Genomic DNA, 23,650 nt, shown 5'->3' with positions numbered 1-23,650 from the left:
TAGAACAGAATAAGGTGATTTGATATTGAATGGTTTAAAACCAGGAAAAGTGGGTACCAGGGTTGCATCCTTTACCATATTTATTAATTTTATGCTGAGCAAATAATCCAAGAAGCCTGATTAGATGAAGAACATGACTTCAGATTGGAGGAGGACTCATTAACAACCTTCAATATGCAAATGATACAATCTTGCTAGCAGACAGCAAAGAGAACTTAAAATACTTGCTGATGAAAATCAAAGACCAGAGCCTTCAGTATAGGCTGCACCTCAATGTAAAGAAAATGAAGATTCTCATCACTGGAACAATAAATACCATCATGATAAATAGAGAAAATATTAAAGTTGTCTGACTTCATTTTACTTGGATGTATAAACAACACTCATGGAAACAGTGTCAAGAAATCAAACAACATTTCATTAGGCAAATCTCTAGGGCACAGATGTCAGTTTGAAGATTAAGGTGTGACCAATTCAGGTTATTTTTAGTTAGCTCATATGCTTGTGAAATTTGGAAAATGAATAAGGAAGAATGGAGAAAATTTATACTTTCCAATTATGGAGTTGTACAAGAAAATTAAATGTATGGCAGATTCCAAGAAGAAGAAACAATTCTGTTTTGTAAGAAGTACATCCAGAATGCTCCCCAGATGCTAGGATAGCCAGACTTCAACACAGATTGCATACAATCTAACCTGTTGCTATTCCTAGGTTCCCATTAGTTACTAATCTTCATCAATTCCTTTTATATACCCCTTCGTATGCAATTTATTTGCTAGTATTAAATTTTGTACTGGTTCCCATTTTATTGTATGAGAGGGCTTCAGAAACTTCATAGAAAGATATAATTAAAAGATAAGGGAATTATTCTATGAATTTTTGAAGCTCCCTCATATATTGCCTTTCTCTTCATCTATTCTCCACAATACAGTCCATAGTTTGTCATGACCAACACAATCAAAAATCTTTGTATAGTCAATAAAGCTCTGATAAACAACTTTCTGGTATTCTCTGCTTTCAGCCAAGATCCATCATCAATTATATCCCTCATTCCATATCCTCTTCTGAATCCTAATTGAACCTCAGTCAACGTATAGTTGCAACTGTTTTTGAACTACCTTTAGCAAAATTTTGCTTGCATGAATTTTACCACTTTAAAGAGATCTTTTGCAGAAGATTTCCTCAATGCAATCCCTCATTTGACTGACTGCTGCTTTCTTTCATGGGCATTAACTGTGGATCCAAGTAAAATGAAATCTGTGTCAGCTTCATTTTTTTCTCTGTTTATCATGATTTCGGTTAATGTTCTAGTTCTGAGGATATTCGTTTCTTTATGTTGAAGTATAATTCATACTGAAGGCTGAAGATTTTTTATTTTCATCAGTAATTGCTTCTAATACTTTTCACTTTCAGCAAGAAAGTTGTATTGTGTGCATGTTGCAAGTTGTTAATGAGTCTACAATCCTGAAGTTATGTTCTTCATATCATCCAGATTCTTGTATTATTTGCTCAGCATACGATTGAATTAGTATAGCAAAAGTATACAACCGTCACACACACCTTTTCTAATTTTCAGCCATGAAATATTCCAGCATTCTGCTCAAATGACTGCCTCTTTTCAATGAATAAGTTAAGTAAGATCACAATTTTGTGTTCTGGAATTCCCATTCTTTCCAATATTATCCACAATTATGAACCACACAGTTCAATGCACTTCTGTAGTTAATAAACCACAGATAAATATTTTTCTGATATTCTTTGCGTTCATCCAAGATCCATCTGCCATCAGCATTGATATCCCTTATTCCATTTCTTTTTACTGAATGTGGCTTGAATTTCTGACAGTTTTTACATGATGTATTGCTGTAATAATTTCTTAGTTATCATCAACAAAATTTTACTTACATGTGATATTAATGATATTTTTTTATAACTTCCACATTCCATTGGATCACATTTCTTTGGTATTTTGTTGTTAAGTGCCATCTAGTTAGTTCTGACATATAGCGACCCTGTATAGAGTTTCTGAGGAGAGGCTAATGAGTCTGAACCACTGGGTTTGTGGTTCAAAGCAATCTTGTGGTGTAGTGCTTTATTCTACAGCACTAACCAGGAACCCTCTTTGGTATAGGCACATATAGAAATCTCTTCCTGTCAGATAGCCATGTCACATATTTCTTGGCATTGATGAATGAGTGCTTCTTATGTTGCATCAATTGGTGGAAACATCTTGGTATGCCAAAATTTCCTGGAGTTTTTCATTATTATTATTATTTTGCCAATGCCTTCAATGCAGATTGGACTTTTGAATTATCTGAAATTTTTAGATGAGAACACCCAAATATAGAGAGCTAAATAAGTTGCCCATTTTCAAAAGCTAATAAATATTAGAATAAGGATTTACACGCCTGCATTTTGAATCTAGAGTTCATGCTCTTCAAGCAATCATTTATTCATTAGAGTGGTGAGAAAGAAGGGAAATGAGATGCAAAGAAATATATTAAACACAAATTTCAATTTTCTAGTTGTTTGACTTCATGTAACTTCAAGTATACTGAATCTCAGTTTTCTTAAACAGGGATGATGATGTGCACAAGTTTGTTATAAGCATTAAATGCAAAACTATATAGAGAGGTAGAGCATATAGCTTGCATAGATATGAAATAGTCTAATTATATAAGAGTTCATTTTTAATTGATGATTGTTAATATTCCTAACTGAAGGTAATAACCTTAACCAAACTAAGACATCTGAACAGGACTGAATCTTTTCGTTCTCACGGTATCCTGGATTCAACCGTCTACACAGATCAGTGTTGTTGTTCTTGTTGTTATATACCATCATATCAGTTCTGATTTATAGTGACCCTGTGCAAAACAGAAAGAAACTGCCCAGTCATGCTCCATTCTCACAACTGTGGTTACACTCGAGCCCATTGCTGCTGCCACTGTGTCAATTAATCTAATTGAAGATCCTACTCGTTTTCACTGACCCTTCACTTTTACAACGATGATATCGTTTTCCAGAGACTTCTGCTAACATGTTCTGCTAGTATGAGAGAAAAATCTCTCCATTCTTCCTTCTAAGGAGCATTCTGGCTATACTTCTTCAAGACAGATTTGTGTGTTCTTTTAGCTGTTCATGGTACTTTTAATATTCTTGTCCAATACTGCAATTCAAATTCTTTGATTCTTTTCTGATCTTCCTTATTCACTGTCCAACATTCATTTGCATATGAGGTTATTGAAAATACCATAGCTTCAGTCAGATGTACCTTAGTCCTCAAACTAATATCTTTGCTCTTTAAAACTTTAAATAGGTCTTTTGCAGCAGATTTGTCTAATGCAATATGTCATTTAATTTATTGACTGATGATTCCATGAGTGTCTATTATGGATCCCAGAAAAATGAATTCTTTGACAACTTCAGTCTTTTCTCCATTTATCATGATGTTGTTAATTGGTCCAGTTCTAAGGCCTTTGTATTCTTTACATTGAGATGCAATCCATATTGAAAACTGTAGTCTTTGATCTTCATCAGAAAGTGTAAGTCCTCTTAGCTTCCAGCCATCTGCATATCATAGATTGTTAATGAGTCTTTCTACAGTCCTGATGCCTAATTCTTCTTCATAAAATTCAGCTTCTTGGATTAATTGCTCAGCATACAGACTGCACGAATATGGTTAAAGGATTTAATCCTGATGCACAACTTCCCTAATTTTAAACCATTCATTATCCCCTTCTTCTGTTCTGACAACTACCACTTGGTCTATGTACAGGTTCCTCATGTGCACAATTAAGTGTTCTGGAATACTCAATTCTTCATTATCCTATTCATATTTTGTCATAATCCACACAGTCAAAAACCTTTTATAGTCACTAAATCACAAGTAAACATCTTCCTGGTATTCTCTAGTATTTCAGCCAAGATCCATCTGATGTCAGCAATGATAATCCCTAGTTCCAGTTCCTCTTCTGAATCTGAATTGAATTTCTGGCAGCTCTCCATCGATGTACTACTACAATCTTGTTTGATTATCTTCAGCAAAATATTACATATTTGTGATATTAATGATATTTTTTAATGACTTCTGCATTTCACTCGATTACCTTTCTTTGGAAAGAGCACAAATTTGAATATCTTATAATCAGTTGTTCTGGTACCTATCTTCCAAATTTCTTGACATAGATGGGTAAGTACCTCAGTGCATCAGTTTGTTGAAATATTTCAATTTGTATTCCATCAATTCTTGGAACCTTTTGTTTGCCAATGTCTTCAGTGCACCTTGGGTTTCTTCCTTTAATGTCTTTCAATTTTTGATCACATGGCACCTCTTGAAATGGTTAAACATCAACATTTCTTTTCAGTACAGTGATTCTGTGTGTTCCTTCCATCTTCTTTTGATGGTTCCTACATCAATGTTTTGTCCACAGAATCCTTCAGTATTTCAAATCAAGGCTTGAATTTTTCATTTCCTTCAACTTGAAAAATGCTTAGTGTGCATTTTCTATTTTGACTTTCTAACTCCAGGCCTTTGTGCATTTCATTGTAGTATTTTATCTTGTAGAGTTATAGTTTGAAATTTTCTTTCAGCTCTTTTATTTCCTTGTTTCTTTCATTGCTTAGCTTCTCTATGCTCATGAGCTAGTTTCAGACTCTCTTTTGACTTCCATTTTGGTCTTCTGTCTTTCCTGTATTTTTAATGACCTTTTGCTATCTTTCTGTATCATGTTTTTGATGTCATCCATCACCACTGCTTGTCTTTGGTCATCAGTGTCTAATGCATAAAATCTATTCTTGAAATGTCTCTGAATTCCAGTGGGACATATTCAAGGTCATATGTTGGCGCTAATGTACTTGTTTTAATTTTCTTCTGCTTCAGCCTGAACTTGAATATGATCAATTGATGGTCTGTTCCATAATCTGTCCCTAACCTTGTTTTGGTTGATGATACTGAGCTTCTGTACAGTGTCTTCCCACAAATGTAGTCCATTTGATTCTGCTCCATCTGATGAGGTCCATGTGTGTAATTGCCTTCTGTGTTGCTAAAAGAAAAGGCATTTTCAATGAATAAGTCTTGCAAAATTCTGTCTTGTTATCTTCAGCATCATTTCTGTCACTTAAGCCATATTTTCCAGCTATTAATCCTTCCTCTTTGTTTCCATTTCTCATATTCCAATAATCAGTAATTTTTACCACATTTTGACTATATGTTTGATCAATTTCTGACTGACGAAGTTGATAGAATTCTTCAATTTCATCATCACTGGCTTTAATAGTTTATTCATGTAATTTAATATAATAATTGAGTAATAATTCATGCCTTAACTGGTCTTCCCTTAAGACAAATTGATACTATCCTAACACAGACAGCATTCAAGATAGATCTTGAAATGTTCTTTTTGATGGTGAATGTGACAGCATTTCTCTTCAGTACAACATTCCCAGCATAGCTAACCATATGATTGTCAGATTCAAAATGGCCACTCCCAGTCCATTTCAAGTCACTGATGCTTAGGATATTGATATTTATGCATCCCATTTCATTTTTGAGAACCTCCAAATTTCTTGATTCATACTATTTACATTCTTATTCTGATTATTAATAGATGTTTGAGTTGTACCCCATCAGTAAGCAAAAGTTCCCCAAACTGTGCTCCATTCTCTTCCCCAGTCATATTTTGAGTACCTTACAATCCAGTTGGCTCACCTGCAGCACTATGTTTGACAATGTTCCACAACTATTCATAATATTTTCATCTTTTGGCACTATATCTGACAATGTTTTGCTGATATTCATAAGGATTTCAGTGTCTAGCCATTCAGAAATAACTCATCTTTCTTTATCCTTGTTTGTCTTACCTGGAAGTCCCACTGAAACCTGCCCATCATAGGTGACCCTCTTGGCATTAAAAATACCTGTGTCATAGCTTCCAGCATCATAGCAAAATGCAAGTCATCACAGTATTATAAACTGACAGATTAGGGGTGGGCTGATCCAGTAGTCATTGTTATTACCAATTTTGTCTTGGAAAATATCCAGTTCCTAATAGTGTAGTGTGTAGTGCCCTATTTCTAAACCAAGGCTAGCATGTCTGTATCAGTAAGTGCTGAGTGCTATGGCAAAATATTTTTTTTTTTTTGGTGGGGGGGCAGGCAAATTAAGAAAGAACCCTAAAAGTTATTGGAAAACAATATCAAACCAGACCTCCCATTTACTCTCTGCCAGAGAACTAACCTCTTAATAACCAACTTAACCTATTTCTACCTTCTTAGAAAAATGTATTTTACCCATTTTAGTTTTATGTTTCAACACCAATGTAGTATGGTTTCTAAATATCTTAGCATAGGGTTAAAATGATTGTTTTTAAATATTGATGATGCTGAGTACTGAGAAGATTAAAGTCTTTCACTTACAGCTGGTATGGTCTCACAAACCATCTGACAACAATGAAAATTGTTTATAACAAATAATGACAAACACCTAAAAGATATATTAGCTCATCCTAGAGGATGAAACACAAAGTTAAGGTTTTTGAGTCTTTGATGTTTTCTTCAGGATATATGTAACTTTTTCTAAAAACAGAAGAAAACATTACACATCCTTATTTTGCTAATTACAGTTTGTTTAAAAAGAGGAAAGAAAAATCATTGGTGTTCTATCTTGCTCTGTTTCCTCACCCCCAGGAGAAAACACTGACTAGTCATTTTTTTTTTTAGCACTTTGCTTAGGTTCAAAGATGACTGTATTGTGCAACACACATTGTTCATCTCCTTCTAATTCTCTTATCAACTCAAGGAGCTTACTGCTCTTGCTTTTTCTGGACTTGGTATTTACAGATTATGTAGCCTCTGAAATGACTTCCAAAGTCCCTTGTTTCTGATATTTATCTCTTTGTATAATCATTTCCCCTTATGTCTAGGTTGAATCTATTGATTTGCTTCTGATGAATACAGTCCAGCAGAAGTGATGGGATGTCTCTTACAGAAAGCCTATACAATGCCTATAACTTCAGTCTTACACCTTCTCTTTCTTTCTTTCTCTCTTTTCCACCATATTGTGAGCTACCCTATGAAAATGTCCATATCACAAGAAACGGATGTCTCTGGTCAGAAGTCAGCAATGTCCTAAATTCTGTAATAATCTGTGTAAGAGAGCTTGGAAGCCAGTCTTCTACCAGACAAGAGTTGTATGGCATCTTGAATGATATCTTGATTATAGAATTGTGAGAGACCCTGATCCAGGGGCTCAGCTAAATGGCATGTACCTTCCTAATGCACAAAACTGTGAGATAAGAACTGTTTGTTGCTTTAATACAGGTTTTGGAATAATTTGCTGTGCAGGAATAGATAGCCCATATAGTCGGTTCAAGCTCACCAGCTGCTCCTAGGAAACCCTATACAAGGTCACTCTGCATAGGAGTCAACTTAATGGCACTTAACTACAACAAAATACTAGTTAAGTTCTTCACAATGCTTTAACCCTATCATCTTGATACCAATATATTCCATAATATTAAAATTGTAATAAATTTATTTTCTGGGTTGTTAATTGAGGTAGGGGATGACTTGAGAGATCAAGAATATCAGAAGGAAAATTGCCCCAGTAGTGGATTCATGGTTGTTATTTTGACGGGCATCATTCTTGGCTTTCACTTTGACATTCTATCGATCATTATTTCTGTTATCTTTGGCTTTAGAAAAAGAAAACTTTATTTCATTTCTCTGTCCTCTCTCTTTCCTTCTGTTGTTTTACATAGTAATTTATTTAATTTTTGTTACTGTTGCCCAGTATCCTTTCCTCTTCTTTCTCAATCCATGTGCCTCAAGAGAAGCTAGATTCTTTTTTGTCTTCAGAGCTGTCACAATACCAAACCCTGACCTATACAGTACAGCAGACATCCGATGAGAACAATTGGCTCAGATGGACACCCAACCTTACACTGACAGTCAGTGATGCATATCTGAGAAGATTTTTTGGAGTTACTGAGGAAGCAGATTTAATTTTTCTGGTGAATATGGACAAGAAATGCTGTCATAGTGTAACTCTGGCAGTCTTGTCTCAAAATAGGCCAACACAAACCAAACAGAGCACAGATGGAGAAACCATATTGAAAATATTGTTTGAAAACAAATCAAGCTACCCTAAAGCCATTTTTGTTCTTTAAGACTTGTTCTTTGGCACAGTTTTTTGTCATCTGTCAAGATTACTAATCAATATATTATTGCCAGTTTTTAAGCACACACACCAAAAATAGCAAAAAAAGCATCATTAATCAATGAACAAGTATTCACTCAGTGACAGTAGTGTGGACAACATATGTCTAAACCTCCAGAAGATTAAGTAACTTTTGGTTTCAAGAAATATTACTGACTTGATGTTTATGTGCCATTCAAGGTGAGAGTAGTTCTTTATAACCAGATATATATATATTAAAAAAAAAACAAAAAAAAACACAAAAAAACAAAAAAAACAGTCTTTCCCAAAGTAAGTTAAATAGATGCAATTAAGGAATGTATTTTGTATTTTTGGTCACTTAAAATTATTTTTGGGTTAGGATTTGATCTCTTCTTGGATGTTCAGAGCAAAATTATAAAAGGAAGCTGGAACCCCTCTGTCTATTTTGAAGTTAAGTAATCATAGTAACCCTGTATGCATTCTAAAATATCACAGGAGATTTAGAAAGGGCTTTTACTGAGAAAATGAGGCATTTATCAAACAGATTAGAATTTGCTTTAGGTTGTGTTTGATACAACTAAAGTCCTTAGCTCCTGTCTGTGTTAATATAATTTAGAGGTGACCATAAAATTTTGTTCTCTGGAGCTAACCCTTTGAAAGCTAGTCGCTTTTTAAATTAATATGAATAAAACATGAAATGTAGATGGAGAATTTTCTGTGCTCTATTGTATCATTATCAAGATATAGCAAATAACTGCCAAAGAAAGAATTTACAAAATAAAACTGGATAGCATCTATTATGCATTAATATTATTGCTGAACATCAATTTTTCTAACGTTGAAGTATATGACTATTGAAAATATTGATTGTAAAATGTGTACCAAGCTTTAAATGAGCTAAAATGTGCTAAAAAATGTCTAAGCTACTCAGCCTGATTTGGCGATAGGTTCTGATTATTGTGTGCAGTTCTCACATATAACTTGCTATGTCTAGCAATTAAAACAATCAATACAAAAATGTTTTAATAATAAGCCATTTTAAGCAAAACTAAATTTTTCTTTTGATCTCTTAGATGCCATTTTGGATGTTGTAATGTCTTTATCCTGTCAACATTAATTATAACATACACATTTCAGATGGAATTAATTCTAGGTTTTTAGTATGTTGGGTTTAATGGTTTATTACAGCTGAGTTTGCATTCATAACATCTGGTTCAGACTCATGGAGTTAAAAATTTTTTATCTTCACAAGATGTACATGTATATGGCCTCCAAGACTACAGTTTAACATAGGTAGACAGCCTTAGCATTCTTAGAAATCTTTGGTGAAAAGATTAAACTGTCTCTAGCCAAATTAGATATTGGCACTGACTCTGGAAAATGGTTGTAAGGGGATGATCCTTTAATATTTTGTAATATTATGGACAATTTCTTGGTTACATTTTAAGAAAAAATGAAAAGATCAGTTTGGCATTAGTTTGTCTAGGGAAATTCTTCAAGCATCCTTGAATTGCACAAGACCAGTGGTCATAGTAGTTCTGTGAGTAGAGCTAAACTGCATACATATATTTGGGTTTGTGCACATACGTTATATGCCATCAGACATTTTGTGCCATCTGTTAGTTTGTCACACTGTAGTGGCTTGCATGTTAATATGATGTTGGAAGCTATGTCACTGGTATTTTAAATACCATCAGTGTCATCCAGGTTGGATAGGTTTCACTGGAGCACCCAGACTAAGATATGCTAGGAAGAAGGAGACGCAGACTATTTCTTAATGATTAGCCACTGAAAACCCTATGAATAGCAGCAGAATCTTGTCAGATATAGTGCCAGATGATGAGCCCTGTGTGTTGAAAGACTCTCAAAATATGGATGGGGAAGACTTGCCTTCTTAGAGTTGCCCATAATGACATGAATGGAACAAAGCTTCTAAGACTTTCATTTGCTGATGGAGCACAAGTCAAAATGAGTAGAAACTTCTGCAAACACTGATTAATAATCAGAACATAAAATGTATGAAGTATGAATCTAGGAAAAAATTAGGTAAAAAATGAAATGGAATGCATAAAAATCAATATCCTAGGTACACTGAACTGAAATGGACTGGACTGGTAGGAGCCATGTGGAATTTGACAATCATATGATTTACTATGCTGGGAATGTCAAATTGAAGAGGAATGACATCACATTCATCATCAAAGAGAACATTTCAAGTTCTACCGTGAAATACAATGCTGTCTGTGCTAATACTATACACATACAAGGAAGACACACTAATACCAAAAATTTTCTAATTTATGCACTAACCCCTAAAGCCAGTGACAACACTGAATAATTCTACCAACTTCTTCAGTCACACATTGATCAAGCATTCAATTCAGATTCAATGATAATTAATGGTGATTAAAATGTGAAAGTTTGAAGAAAGAGAAAGAATCAGTAGTTGGAAAACTTTGTATTGGTGATAGAAATTATTCTGGAGATAGCATGTTGCAATATCAATGACATATTCATTGCAAATACCTTTTTTTTTTCAACAACATAAAAGGCAACAAATAAACATGGACCCCACCTGATGGAATATACAGGAATCAAATTGACTACATCTGTAGGAGGAGACAGTGAAGAATTTCAATACAATTACCAAAATAATGCCAAGGGCAGGCAGTGGAACAGACCATCAATTGCTCATATGAAAGTTCAGTCTGAAGTGGAAGAAATTAAAACAAGTCCACAAGTGCATAAGTGTGAACATTAACATATCCTACTTGAATTTAGATACCATATGCAGAACAGATTCAAGAAAAGTTGTGGATTGACCTCAAGAATATCATACAGTAAGAACGCAAAAGATCTATTAAAAGAAAGAAGCGAAAAGAAAGACCAAAATGGATGTCTGAGAAGACTCTAAAACATGCTCTTAAGGGTACAGAAGTTAAAACAAATGGAAGAAATGAAGTTGAAGAGCACAGAAATTTTCAAAGGGCAGCTCAAGAAGACAAAATAAAATATTAGAAAGAAATATGCAAATACATATAATTAGGAAACCAAAAAGGAGGAGCATATTTAGCATTTTTCAAGCTAAAAGAACGAGGAACAAATTCAGTTCATGACTTGCAATGTTTAAGGTTTATATGGGAAAAAATATTTGATGGTGAAGAAAGCCTCCAAAGAAGCTGGAAGGAATACATTAAGTCACTGTAGAAAAAAGAAATGTTCAATTTTCAATCATTTCAAGAGGTAGCACATGACCAAGAACTAACGGAATTGAAGGAAGAAGTCCAAGATGTATTTAAGGCAGTGAAGGAAAACAAGGTTCCAGGAATTGATGGAATACAAATTGAAATCTTTCAACAAACTGATGCAGCACTGGAAGTGCTCACACATCATTGTCAAAAAAATTGGAAGACAGCTACCTGTCCAATTGATTGTAAGAAATCCGTATTTGTGGTTATTCCAAAGAGAGGTGACCCAAAAGAATGCAAAAATCATCAAGCAATTATCATTAATATCATAGACAAGTAAAATTTTGTTAAGGATAATTTAAAAATGGTTGTAACAGTACATCAACAGGGAACTACCAGACATTTAATCCAAATTCAGAACTAGTGACATAATGAATTAAACATTATTTCCTACACCAGAATTTTCTTCCTCCATAGCCCATAGTTAACATTACCTATTATAAACACTTACGATTGCTGACATCAGATGGTTCTTGACTGAAAGCAGAGAAAACCAGAAAGATATTTACTTGTCAAATTTAAGTAAACTTTCAATTTTATGGATCATGACAAACTATGGATAACATTCCAAAAAATTGGTATTCCAGAACACTTATTTTTGCGCATGAGGAGTCTGTACATGGACCAAGTGGCAGCTGTTAAAACAACCAGGGAATAATGAATCATTTAAAATCATGAAAGTTGTATGCTAGGGTTGAATACTTTCATATTCAACCATATTTATACATTCTGTATGCTGAATAAATAATCCAAGAAGATGGATTATATGAAGAAGAACTAGATATCAGGATTGGAGGTAGACTCATTAACAACCTGCGATATGCAGATGATAAAACCTTGCTTCCTGGAAGCAAAGAGAATTTGAACTAATTAATGTTGAAGATCAAAGACTAAAACCTTCAGTATCACCACCACCATGACCCACAGATTCTGACTCATAGCGACCCTATGTGGGGGTTCCAAGGCTATAAATATTTACAGGAACATACATTCTCTTTTTTCTCTCATGGATCAGCTGGTAGATTTGAACTGTTGTTCTTGGGGTTAGCAGCCCAAAGGGTAACCCACTATGCCACCAGCCTTCAGTATGAATTGTACCACAATATAAAAAACAAAAACAAAAATCCTCACAAGTGAATCAATAAATACTAGCATGGCAACATTCTATGTTACAGAGAAGAACTGTTTCAGAGGGTTTTCTGGACTGTAATCTTTACTGAAACACATAGTCAGTCAGGCCTTTCTTCCATGCTAAATGTTTTCAAATTACCAACCTTTATATTAATTGATAAGCACAACCTACCTGTGCACTTTGTGGTTGTTGTTGTTAAATGCTGTTGAGTCAGTTCAGATGAATAGGGACACTAGAAATATTCTATGGAAATCGAATTTACAAATTCCAATAAACACTTTGTGGTTAAATATTCTTATTCAGTCCAATAACATGTTTTTGTAAGTTATTTTTGGATAGTGCCTTTGTCTGCCACAATAGCTTTCATTTGGGTAAGATTTGCTTTGTGTAACTTTTTATTGTAAAGTTTCCATGCTAATTCTGTGTCTTTATATTTTAGAGCTCTCTGTTGTTTCATTATAATATATTTTGTTTCATTAACAAGTCTAAGAAACTGGAAATTGTAGTACAATTAATTTGATTTCTCATGTATTTGGATAAAATTCTGCTTTTGGACTACTCACGTGGTACTGTAGGATCAATATTGGATCTTGAATAACAAGGTTAGCAGTTCAAACCCACCAGCTGTTCCTCAGAAACCCTATAAGGTGTTGCTAAGTGATGCAACCCACTTGAGAGCACTTAACAACAAAAACAAATTTGATTTTAGGTTTGCCATTTGTCTTGCTTTATGTATTTTTCTTGTGGGATTCATTTTTCTTTCTCCATTTTTCCTCTTTAGTAGTTTGAGAGCTATACATTTTATTTCTATTATTTTGCTATTTAGAAATTTTAATGCTATCTTTTAAACATTCAAATCAGGTGCTATTTTTAGACATGATTTCTTCATTTATTTATATATTTATAAACTTATGCATATATTTACCATTTTCTTTGCTCATTATTTCTTTTCACATCTCAGAATTATTTTCTGGGAGAGCACTGCTGCGGTGACGTAGGATAAGGACTGCACTGGTAATCACAGTTCTGCAGTTCAAGCTCTTCAGCTGCTCTCAGACATCCCATACAGGGTCATGGATTCAGAACCAACTCACTGACATGGGACAACATTAGGATATACAACCATACTTTTTTTATTTTTTTGGTCTGAAACTTCTTTATTTCATATTGTGACTAACAATTTTAAGATGTGTAAAATTCTGGGTTGGTATTTATTTTCATTATTTAAAACTAGTTCTCCATTGTTTGCTGGTTTACATTAACTGTGTATAGAAAAAACTTAACTTCTAGTCTCTTCTTATTGTTCTTTTTGTGTAAAGTGTTCTCTTTTTTGCCTGATTGCTCTTTGTATTTATAAAGTTTTATTATAATGAGTACAGGTGTGTGTTTTGTTTTACTGAAACTACTGGGTTTTTTTTTTTTTTTGATGCTACTGTTTTCACAGCCATTGTTAAATATCACCTCTTTTCCATTAGATTGTTGTTGTTTTGTTGTGAAATGCTGTCCAGTCGATTCTGACCCATAGTGAACCTATAGGGTTTCCGAGGTGCAGCTGGTGAGCTTGAACCTCCAATCTTGCAGTTCAGATGGCTTTGCAGTCTGACACATTAACCCACAGCGCCACACCAGGACTCCTTGCATTGAATGTAATCTTCCTTTAGATTGTTGTTGTTAAGTACCATTGAGTCCATAGCGACCCTGTACAGGGTTTCCGAGGCTGTAAATCTTCACGGGAGCAGAAAACCTCATCTTTCTCCTGCAGAGCAGCTGGTAGTTTTGAACTACTGACCTTATGGGTTTACAGTCCGATTCATAACCACTACGCTACCAGAACTTCTTTCCATTGAAGGTCTAATCTAATCTCTCCATTAGATTAGACCTCTCTTTATACGGAACTCCAGTTAAGCCTATATTAAGTCTGTCTTAGTTTTCTGCGTATCGTGTTGTTGTTAAGTGCCTCCCAGTCTGTTCCAACTCATGGCAACCCTGCATAGGGTTTCGGAGAAGCTGCTGGGTGAATTTGAAAGGCCGACCTTGCAGTCCAGTGCATTACCCTACAATGCCTATATTTGAAGGCATGATCTTTTTCTTTTTCTAGAATTCTATGTAATTTCTTAGAAAATGTGCCAAACATGTGAAAGTCATTGAGAATGGATAGACTCTATCACTGAGACCTTTGCCCAGTGCTTTTCACAAAGACATATTTTAGTCACTTCTGTGACTTGAATGATACTCAGCTTTTGAAAGCAATATTCTAGTGATATAGTCTCCTAGAGGGCTTTATTTCTAAAGGAAATATGAACCCTAGAGAGTATTCTTTGCTTACTTATTTTGTGAGTTTGGGAAACTCTTTGATATTCTCTGTTTTCAGAGAAAGGTAATATAACACATTTCTAAAAACGAGGTTATAATTACAGCAAAGATTTAAGTGACTGTTGTCAAAATTCCTTAAATTTTTCATTTATCTACTCATACATCTTTGGAGTCCTAGTGCAGTGCTGCAAGGTCAGCAGTTCAAATCCATGAGCCGCTACTCAGAAACCTTATACAGGTTTGCTATGAGTTGGAATAGACTTGACGGCATTTAACAGCAATAACAACAAGTATACACTTATCCATTTTTGAAACACAGATATTAATTTTGAGCTTTTTACCTTAAAATATATTTGAAATCTGGAAGTATGTGTTCAACTACCTTGCTCCAGAATCTGCATATACTATGGTATACATTTGTTAATAACTGATAGTTGACCATGCGTTATTTAGGCAGAATCTATTCTTACAGCCTCTGGCTCAAGTTACCAATGTAAGTTGAATTCGATTCCTACATTCGTAATAGAATCTTGATAGAGAGAGATAGAAGAGAGAATGCAGTACTGATTCAGTCAGGTTACTGAAAGTCTAAGAAAGTAAACTTTTCCCTAAGAGTTCTTTTCTCTTAAAGAATGCTTAAATCACAAAAACATATGAACAGATTAAATTATGATATACTGAGATCAAAATAAAAAGAGAGTGAATTTCCGACCAGAATTAAACCCAAAATGTTTGCAAAGTTTGCTCTCAGCTCTGGAATTTTGCCTTCTTTTTCAGGATTGGAGGGGGGTGAAATTAATCAATTTATTTGTCCATATTCTGCCCAAACATGACTGAAAACAGGCAGACTCTTCAGTAAGAATTAGACAGTGTCCTCTATGTTTGGCACTGTCCCAGCACTTACATAAATGATGACATTTAATTCTATCCTTAGTACATAAACTATATGCTAACATCGCTTGCTTTGCAGATGGTAAAAACACACACACACAAAAGGTACACTTTAATCATTAAAAGATTTTACTTCTAAATTGTATTAAAGAAAGTATTTAAAGTTAAGAAAATTGTTCATAAAACTAGTTATTATGGGAGTCAGTACCGAAGTCTGATAACTGCCACTGTTTTTACTTAGTGAGATGATTTATTTATTTTGATTTAACTATTTTCCTCAGCTTCCTTTTTTTTTTTCTTCAAGTTTTTTAATAATTTATTGTGAATTATGTGATAATTTACATGGGAGAACATTAGTTTTACATTCATTCTATCGTATATCCTCTCACTGCTATGGTTACAATCCTCTCCATGCAATCGTTCCCCCTTGCCCCCCAGGTCTTCAGCACACATTTGCTCTCCCTCTCTGGGTCCAAAGTCTCCAGCTGCTCCATAGCTCCACGTCACCTCAGCTTCCTTTTGATAAGGACAGTAAAGACACTCTTCATCTTTATTTAACTAACTAACTATCGCTAATGTTGCATTGCGCTGATTCTCAGTATAATGTATTGCACATCAGGTGAATACACAAAATCACTTGCCCCTCCTATAGGACATACACTTTTTGATTACTTCAAATTTCAGAATTTTGGAAAACTTTATCAAATTTTCATGTGTAATACCTGTTATTAAAGATTCATTCCTTTGAAAAGCTACTATTAATAAACAGTCAACTTCATCTTTATATAAGAAAATGGCAAATGAAGAGTAAGTTTTACTCATTAATACAGCCATTTACAAAGCAAGCAAAGGGAATTTGTTGAGAAAGTTCTATTTCAAAATTAATACTTAAAGATTTAATACTGATTATTTAATTTTCACAAGTCTACAAGTAATGCTTGCAAGTCATACTCAAAGTAAAAATTAGATGACAAATGAAAACCAGAAGAAATAAAGCTTAAAACAAGTCACTTAAACTGTTACCCCCATAAAAGACCCAATTATATTTTAATGTATGTGTTTCTGTAATTTTGCAGGCTGTTTTATTATTTATTCATTTTATTGTTTCTCTAAAACCACACACAAATGTGATGATTAAGCAATTGTTTCCTGAGAAATAAAGATGAACCTTACATTATTCTATACCAAAAGAAAATGTGCAGATGTAATCAAATGATTTGGAATTACTCAAAAAGGAGATGATTCTGGGTGGGCCTGATATAACCAGGTGATGAATTTAAAAGAAAGTGAAGTATCATAGAGACATTTTCCTGCTGACTAAGAATCATTTTCTGAGGGAAGGAGGGCATGTGTGAAGGAATTGTGGGCAGTCTCCAGGAGCTAATAGCATCCAACTGGTAAAAGCTAACCAAGTATTGAGGAACTTAGCCTTCCACACACCAGAAAATAAAAACTTCCAATAGCCAATGAATTTGGAAGAGAACCTAAAATTCTAAATAAGAACCTCAACCCCATCTAATACTTTAACACAGCCATGTAAGACATGAGCAGAGGATTTGACGTTTACTCAGAGTATGGAAACTGTGAAATAATAATTGTGTGTAGTTTTAAGGTGCTATGTTTGTATGTAGGAGTCCTGGTGTGGCGCTGTGGGTTAATGCGTCAGACTACAAAGTAGTTTGAACTGCAAGGTTGGTGGTTCAAGCTTACCAGCTGCTCCCTCGAAATCCTATGTAGGGTCGCTATGGGTCAGAATCGACTTGACAGTGCTTAACAACAACAACAACACAACAATGTTTGTAGTAATTTATTATACAGTAAATAAAAATAAAACCAATATGGAAGATGTTATGGATCAGAGAAAGCTTTATGGAGAAGGTGAAGTATGAGCCAATAGGTGAAGAAGAGTGGTTGAGGATCCATTTCAGGGTTTGATGGCTTGAGTGAAGTACATAAGTAAATATTAAGATTACTGGTGTTATTTATAGAAATTTAAGAAAAAACAAAATGGTAATGTTCTCATGATAAAAAAATATTAGAGAGTGCTTGAGCACACAAGACAGTTAACTCATTCCTCAGGAATAGAAAGTAACGTTGTTCTCAGAATTGGTATATCTAATCGGAGAAAGACAGGATAGAAAAGAAGGATCTTTAGAAGTGCAGCAAGAAATGCCAAGAGGGGGTGAAGGCAGGGGTGACAGAGCATGAGGAGGATCTAGGAGAAAGTGTTGAAGTGTATTTTTAGCTAATTAGAGGAATAATAGATGGTAGGTAGTGAATAAGCCATTCTGGAAACATTTGTATCATTTTTAGGTGGGTGGATGTGTATCACGTAGGCATGCAGAAATGTATTAAATGATAAGTACAAGGAAAATTAATAAGGGGGTCTGGGATTTTGAACAAACATGGAGCCCTATTTTTCTTGGTGCTGAATCTCTGCTTTAGTGAACATGGCCTTAATATTATAGGAGCTCAAGCTCACCAGCTGCTCCTTGGAAACCCTATTCAGGGTCACTATGGGTTGAAACTGACTTGACAGCACTTAACAACAACAAAGTAAGATTTAATGGCCTAAGGTCAATATAAACCAGAACATTTGAAAGTGATGTAAGTGTGGTTTGATGCCTTCTACATTCTCCAAGTACCTAGGTAAACATTGCTTTAAATTATTTTCATTTAAAGTTATTATAAATTTTTGATGTGTTTTCATTTTCACTATTTGAAAATTGTCTTGCACACACACACACACACACACACACACTCATATATTTTGTTAACTAATTTCTTCTACAATATAAGCTCAGTATTCTGTTTCTCATTCCAACTAAAGAGGTGCTTCTTTCCTAGAATTTATATATATTAAATGTAAATAGATTAAATGCCATTTATCAAACAACTCCTCTAAGTTTACCCTATTTCTAAGTATTTGAGTCACAAGAACATACTCTTGGTTTCTTTGTTTCACTTTATGATGCATATTTTAAAGAATTATGACCTGGAAAAGAGTCATAGTCTAGCAGTAGCAACAAACATTCACTAGCACAAACAGTGGATGTCATAGATATAAAGACATTGGTTCTTCATAACATCTTAAACTCTAATTGAGTAAAGAAAACATGTAGAGCCATTATTTATTACACCAAGTATAAATATGACTTATACTGTTATGGAGTGTAGCCAGAAGCTGGTCAACAGAAATGTAAAATAATGAAGACTAAAAGAGATAAGGAAACCTTCATGGAGAAAATGATGTTTGACTTGGACTATGCACAGTGCTGTGGAATTAGATACAAGCAGAGAGGATTTAAAATCATTATAGAATATGGCAACACTATGAAAAAGCCCACTTTTCTGATAGTAGCTGTAGGTTTCAAGATGGCTTTATGGGAGCAGAAGGTTGTTGGTACCTCTCTTTCATTCTTTTTGTAGTGGAGATGGTATAGAAGGGGAACATACTATTATCTAATCCTCCCTATTGGACCAGCAATTTTCTATACTGGAAAGGGAAAAGTACACATCATAAATTCTAATTTCTATGACAATGATATTGCAGTACATACAATATAAGAGGGAAGCTTCAAAAAGTATGTGGAAAGGTTCCATTTTCTTTTCATTCCATTTTTCAATGGAGTTTTTGAAGCCCCCTTCTATATACATTATGTAATACTTCTTAGGGCTAGATAGTAAGGGCTAGTTTAGTTTTTTGCTTTTTTAAATTTAAGATCAATATTTGTCATGGTCTTCTGGTAGAGTTTAAGTTCCTTGAAGGACTTTGTTGTTGTTATTAGTGCCGTTTAGTTGGTTCCAACTCATAGCGACCCTGTATAGGTTTCTCAAGTAGCAGATGGTGGGTTTGAACTGTGTGATTCACAGTCCAGTGCTGATCCTACAGTGCCACACCAGGATAGCTCTGTTTTATTTGATTTGGTCATTTCAGAATTCATGAAAATACCTAGGCTTTTGTTGAGTGGGTTAATGATCAATAAATGAACGATAATATCATCTATATTGTCATGTATGCATTTAAACAGATTGTAGAACTTATGGATGCATTCTCCATTACCAACAATCCTTTCAAATTTGCAGGCCTTACCCTGACTACTTCACACTTAACCATCCTCTCTTGGAATATTCTATGTGGTATCATGCTGCAGTTATTTGAACAAAATGAAACAGTACCACTTAGTCACAAAGTCCTAATTTCTTAGTGCTGCTATAACAGAAATGCCATCATTGGGTAGTTTTAATGACCATAGATTTATTTTCTCAAAGGTATTTTTTTGTTAAGTGCTGTCTAGTTGGCTCTGACTGATAATGACTGTATAGGGTTTTCAAGAAATGGCGGGTGGGTTTGAACTTCCCGCCTTGTGGGTTTCAACTTCCATCTTGTGGATAGCAATCCAGTACTTATCCCACAGCACCACACCAGACTCAAAGGTTGTTGTTGTTAAGTGTCTTTGAGTTAGTTCTGACTCATAGTGACCCTATATAGGGTTTCTGAGGAGCAGTTGGTGGGTTTGAACAGTCAATCTTGTAGTTAGCAGTCCAGTACTGATCCTACTTTGCCACTATAAGTCTGAATTCAGGAAATTAGCTCTAGGAAAAGGCTTTATCTGCCAAATCTGGAGGGGAGGAGGGGAAGTCCTATCTCAGCTTCTCAAGCTTTCTTCTGGGCATACCTTGAAAATCTCCATGTGGAGATCTTTCGCCCATTTCTGCTTGCTTGTCTCTGTACTTAATCTATTCTTTTGCTATCTCAATAACAATTAAGTTTAAGACATACCCTATATAAATGATTTCATTAACATAGCAAATAAACATCTGTTTTCCAAATAGAATTACAATCTACTCAGGAATATATAATAATTTAAACAACCAAAGGGCCCATTCTGCAAGCCTGCCTCCTGTCTGCCAGCACTCAGTCTCTCTCTTTCCATGAATCTAGAGTCCTCAGCTGCTGCCTCTTTCCATGTCCTCACATCTGTTTCCATCTGTGGTGTCGCTGCTTCTCTGGATAGGGTCCAGCATTCCATTTGTGCTCTTCTCCCTTGATGGTTCTAAGTTCCTCTGTTTCTGGACTATAAGACTAGTCCCCCATTTTTGTTGCAAAACTTCTACCTTTACAGTTGTGACAGTGGCAATTAGTCATGATAACAATTACTCACAATTGAACTGTAAGAATCTTATTTCTTTTCATCAGACCTGTCTAGGCAAGATGAAAACTATTCAATGGCACACTCTTAAACTAACCTCCCTCTTGAAAACTTGTAAGTAAGTTACTTTGTTAAAAGGTTGAGCATGCATCCCTATTTACCTCTGTCCCATTTAGCCCATGCAAACCTGTCTCAGTGTTACCTTATCTACCTTTGAACACATATATTTTTTGGGGGATACAACTCAATTCTTAAAATGCTGTTGTTAAATGCTATGGAGCTGGCTCCGACTCCTAGTGACCCTGTATATGATTTCCAAGGAGCAGCTGGTGGTTTTGAACCACTAACCTTGCCATTCAAACTGACCCTGTGGTCCAGTGCTTATCCTATAGCACCATGCCAGCACTCCAATATATAACATACAAGTGAAATCAATAGATTATTATATTCTGTATGAATGTGGACAAACATCATGACTGGTTGACAGATGGAAATCCACAGCGAAGGTGCAGATAGATCAGTTAGCCAGAAGAGAAGTCTTTCAATATTTGTTTGTAAAAAGCAAGCATTTCATTTCAATAAACCTCTTTCATTGTTGCTATTGTTATACCTGATATTTTTACAACATGAAAAATAAAACATATTTAGAATTATGAGGCTTATTAAAATGCCTCCGTTGTTTTATTTGTTCTTCTTGAGCCTTCCAGAAAGTTTTTATTAAGAAGTAGTCCTTTCTAATTCCAAAGTTATTTGTAACCCATAAGTATTAATATCCCTTAATACAGAATTAAGGCAAAGATTCCTAGCATAATAATCATTACACAGTTTTATTATATCACAAGAGAGTTATTCTGAGCAGACTACTTAGAGTCGACAACAGCACAAATATTTAAGTTACAGAGGAAAAATTGGAAAACATTCCAGAATTAGTAAGCACAATCTTTGACTATTTAATTATTTTCAGACATTTAAAGTGTGTAGTCAAAGTGCTGATTGTATCATGAAATACTGTAAGAACATAAGACCCCAGGGAGACAAAATCAATTGCTCAAGGATTCCCTGGCCCAACTGACACATTTTATTTTAAATGTGTGTGTCTTGAGAACTAGAGTTGTGTGTGTTACCACTTATTATTTTGCATTGCCTTAACTTCTACCATGGGAAGCAGCAGATTCTAACCATGTTTTGTAGAATTAGCACTTGTTTTTGCTCAATAAATATTTAATACTGCATTATATTACGCATACTAATGTGCTGAATATTTTAATGTTATATTCCTGTGTAATAAGCCACATTGAATATTAAAGAAAACTTTATTGTTGTTGTTAAGTACTATGGAGTTGGTTCCGACACATAGCAACCCTGTACAGGGTTTACGAGGCTGTAAATCTTTAGGGTAGCAGAAAGCCTCATCTTTCTCCTGCGGAACGGCTGGTAGTTTCAAACTACCGATTTTGAGATTAGCAGCCCAATTCGTAGCCACTACACTCCCAGACCTCATTAAAGAAAACTTTTTGGGCCTGAAATTAGGTGAACATAAAAAAGTTTAAAACGTAAGTTAAGATCCTAACATATGAATGTGATGATTTTTGTAGTAAAGCTCCCATTTTTTTTTTAAGAACACATTATCAAGGGAAAACTCTCATTTAGAACTCACACAGACTAGAGATAAGGTATTTCAACTATCATTTTTATACTCAGTCGTGTAGTAGTAGGGTGTTAGTAATATAAATGGTTCCACTGGTCATATGTTAGATTTAGTCATTGCAAATACCTTTTATCAAAAACATACATGATGAATATATACACCTCTCTGCCTACACAGGAATCAAATTGACTCTCTCTGTAAAAAGAGACACTGAAGAAGCTCAATATCCATCAGAATAAGGCCAGGTGTGAACTGTGAAACTTGCATAAGAGCTCCTATGCAAGTTCAAGTTGAAGCGGAAAAAAATTAACATAAATCCATGAGAGCCAAAACATGATCTTGTATATTTGTTGTTGTTGTTGCTAAGTGCCATAGAGTCAGTTCTTACTCATAGCAGGGTTTCTGAGGAGTGTCTGGTAATTTTAAATGGCCAACTTTGCAAGAAATTAGACTATATTAATAAACTGGACATATGAAGAAGAATATGGCATCAGGACATTAGGAGGATTCTGTGCATATGACCCAATCTTGCTTTCTGAAATTAAGGAGAGCTTTAAGCACTTACTGATGAAGATCTAAGACTACAGCTTTCAGTATGGATTATGCTTTAGTATAAAACAAAAATAAAAACAAAAATCCTTACAACATCATGATAAACTCAGAAGATATTGATGCTGTCAAAGTCTTCATTTTACTTTGATTCACAATCAGTGCCCATGGAAGCAATAGTCAAGAAATCAAATGTAATATCACATTGGGCAAATCTGCTGCAAAATAACTTTTTAATGTTAAAAAGAAATGATGTTACTTTAAGGACCCAAGCCATGATATGGTATTTTCAGTTGCCACTTATGCATGTAAAAGGTGTAAAATGAGTAAGAAATACCAAAGAAAAATATCAATGTTGTTCTGATTGGCGCCTTTGGATTATGGTGTTAGTAAAGAATATTGTTGGTGTTGCATTTATCATCAAAAAGAACATATCCAGATCAGTCATGAGGTACAACACTGTCTGTGATAGGATAGTATCCATGCACTTACAGGAAAGACCAGTTAATACCACTGTTATTCAAATTTATGAATAAC

This window comes from Chrysochloris asiatica, unplaced genomic scaffold, assembly GCF_000296735.1.
Source record: "Chrysochloris asiatica unplaced genomic scaffold, ChrAsi1.0 scaffold00012, whole genome shotgun sequence".
In the NCBI taxonomy this organism is placed as follows: Eukaryota; Metazoa; Chordata; class Mammalia; order Afrosoricida; family Chrysochloridae; genus Chrysochloris; species Chrysochloris asiatica.
The sequence above is the reverse complement of the archived record's forward strand: the minus strand, read 5'-3'. Positions refer to the sequence as shown.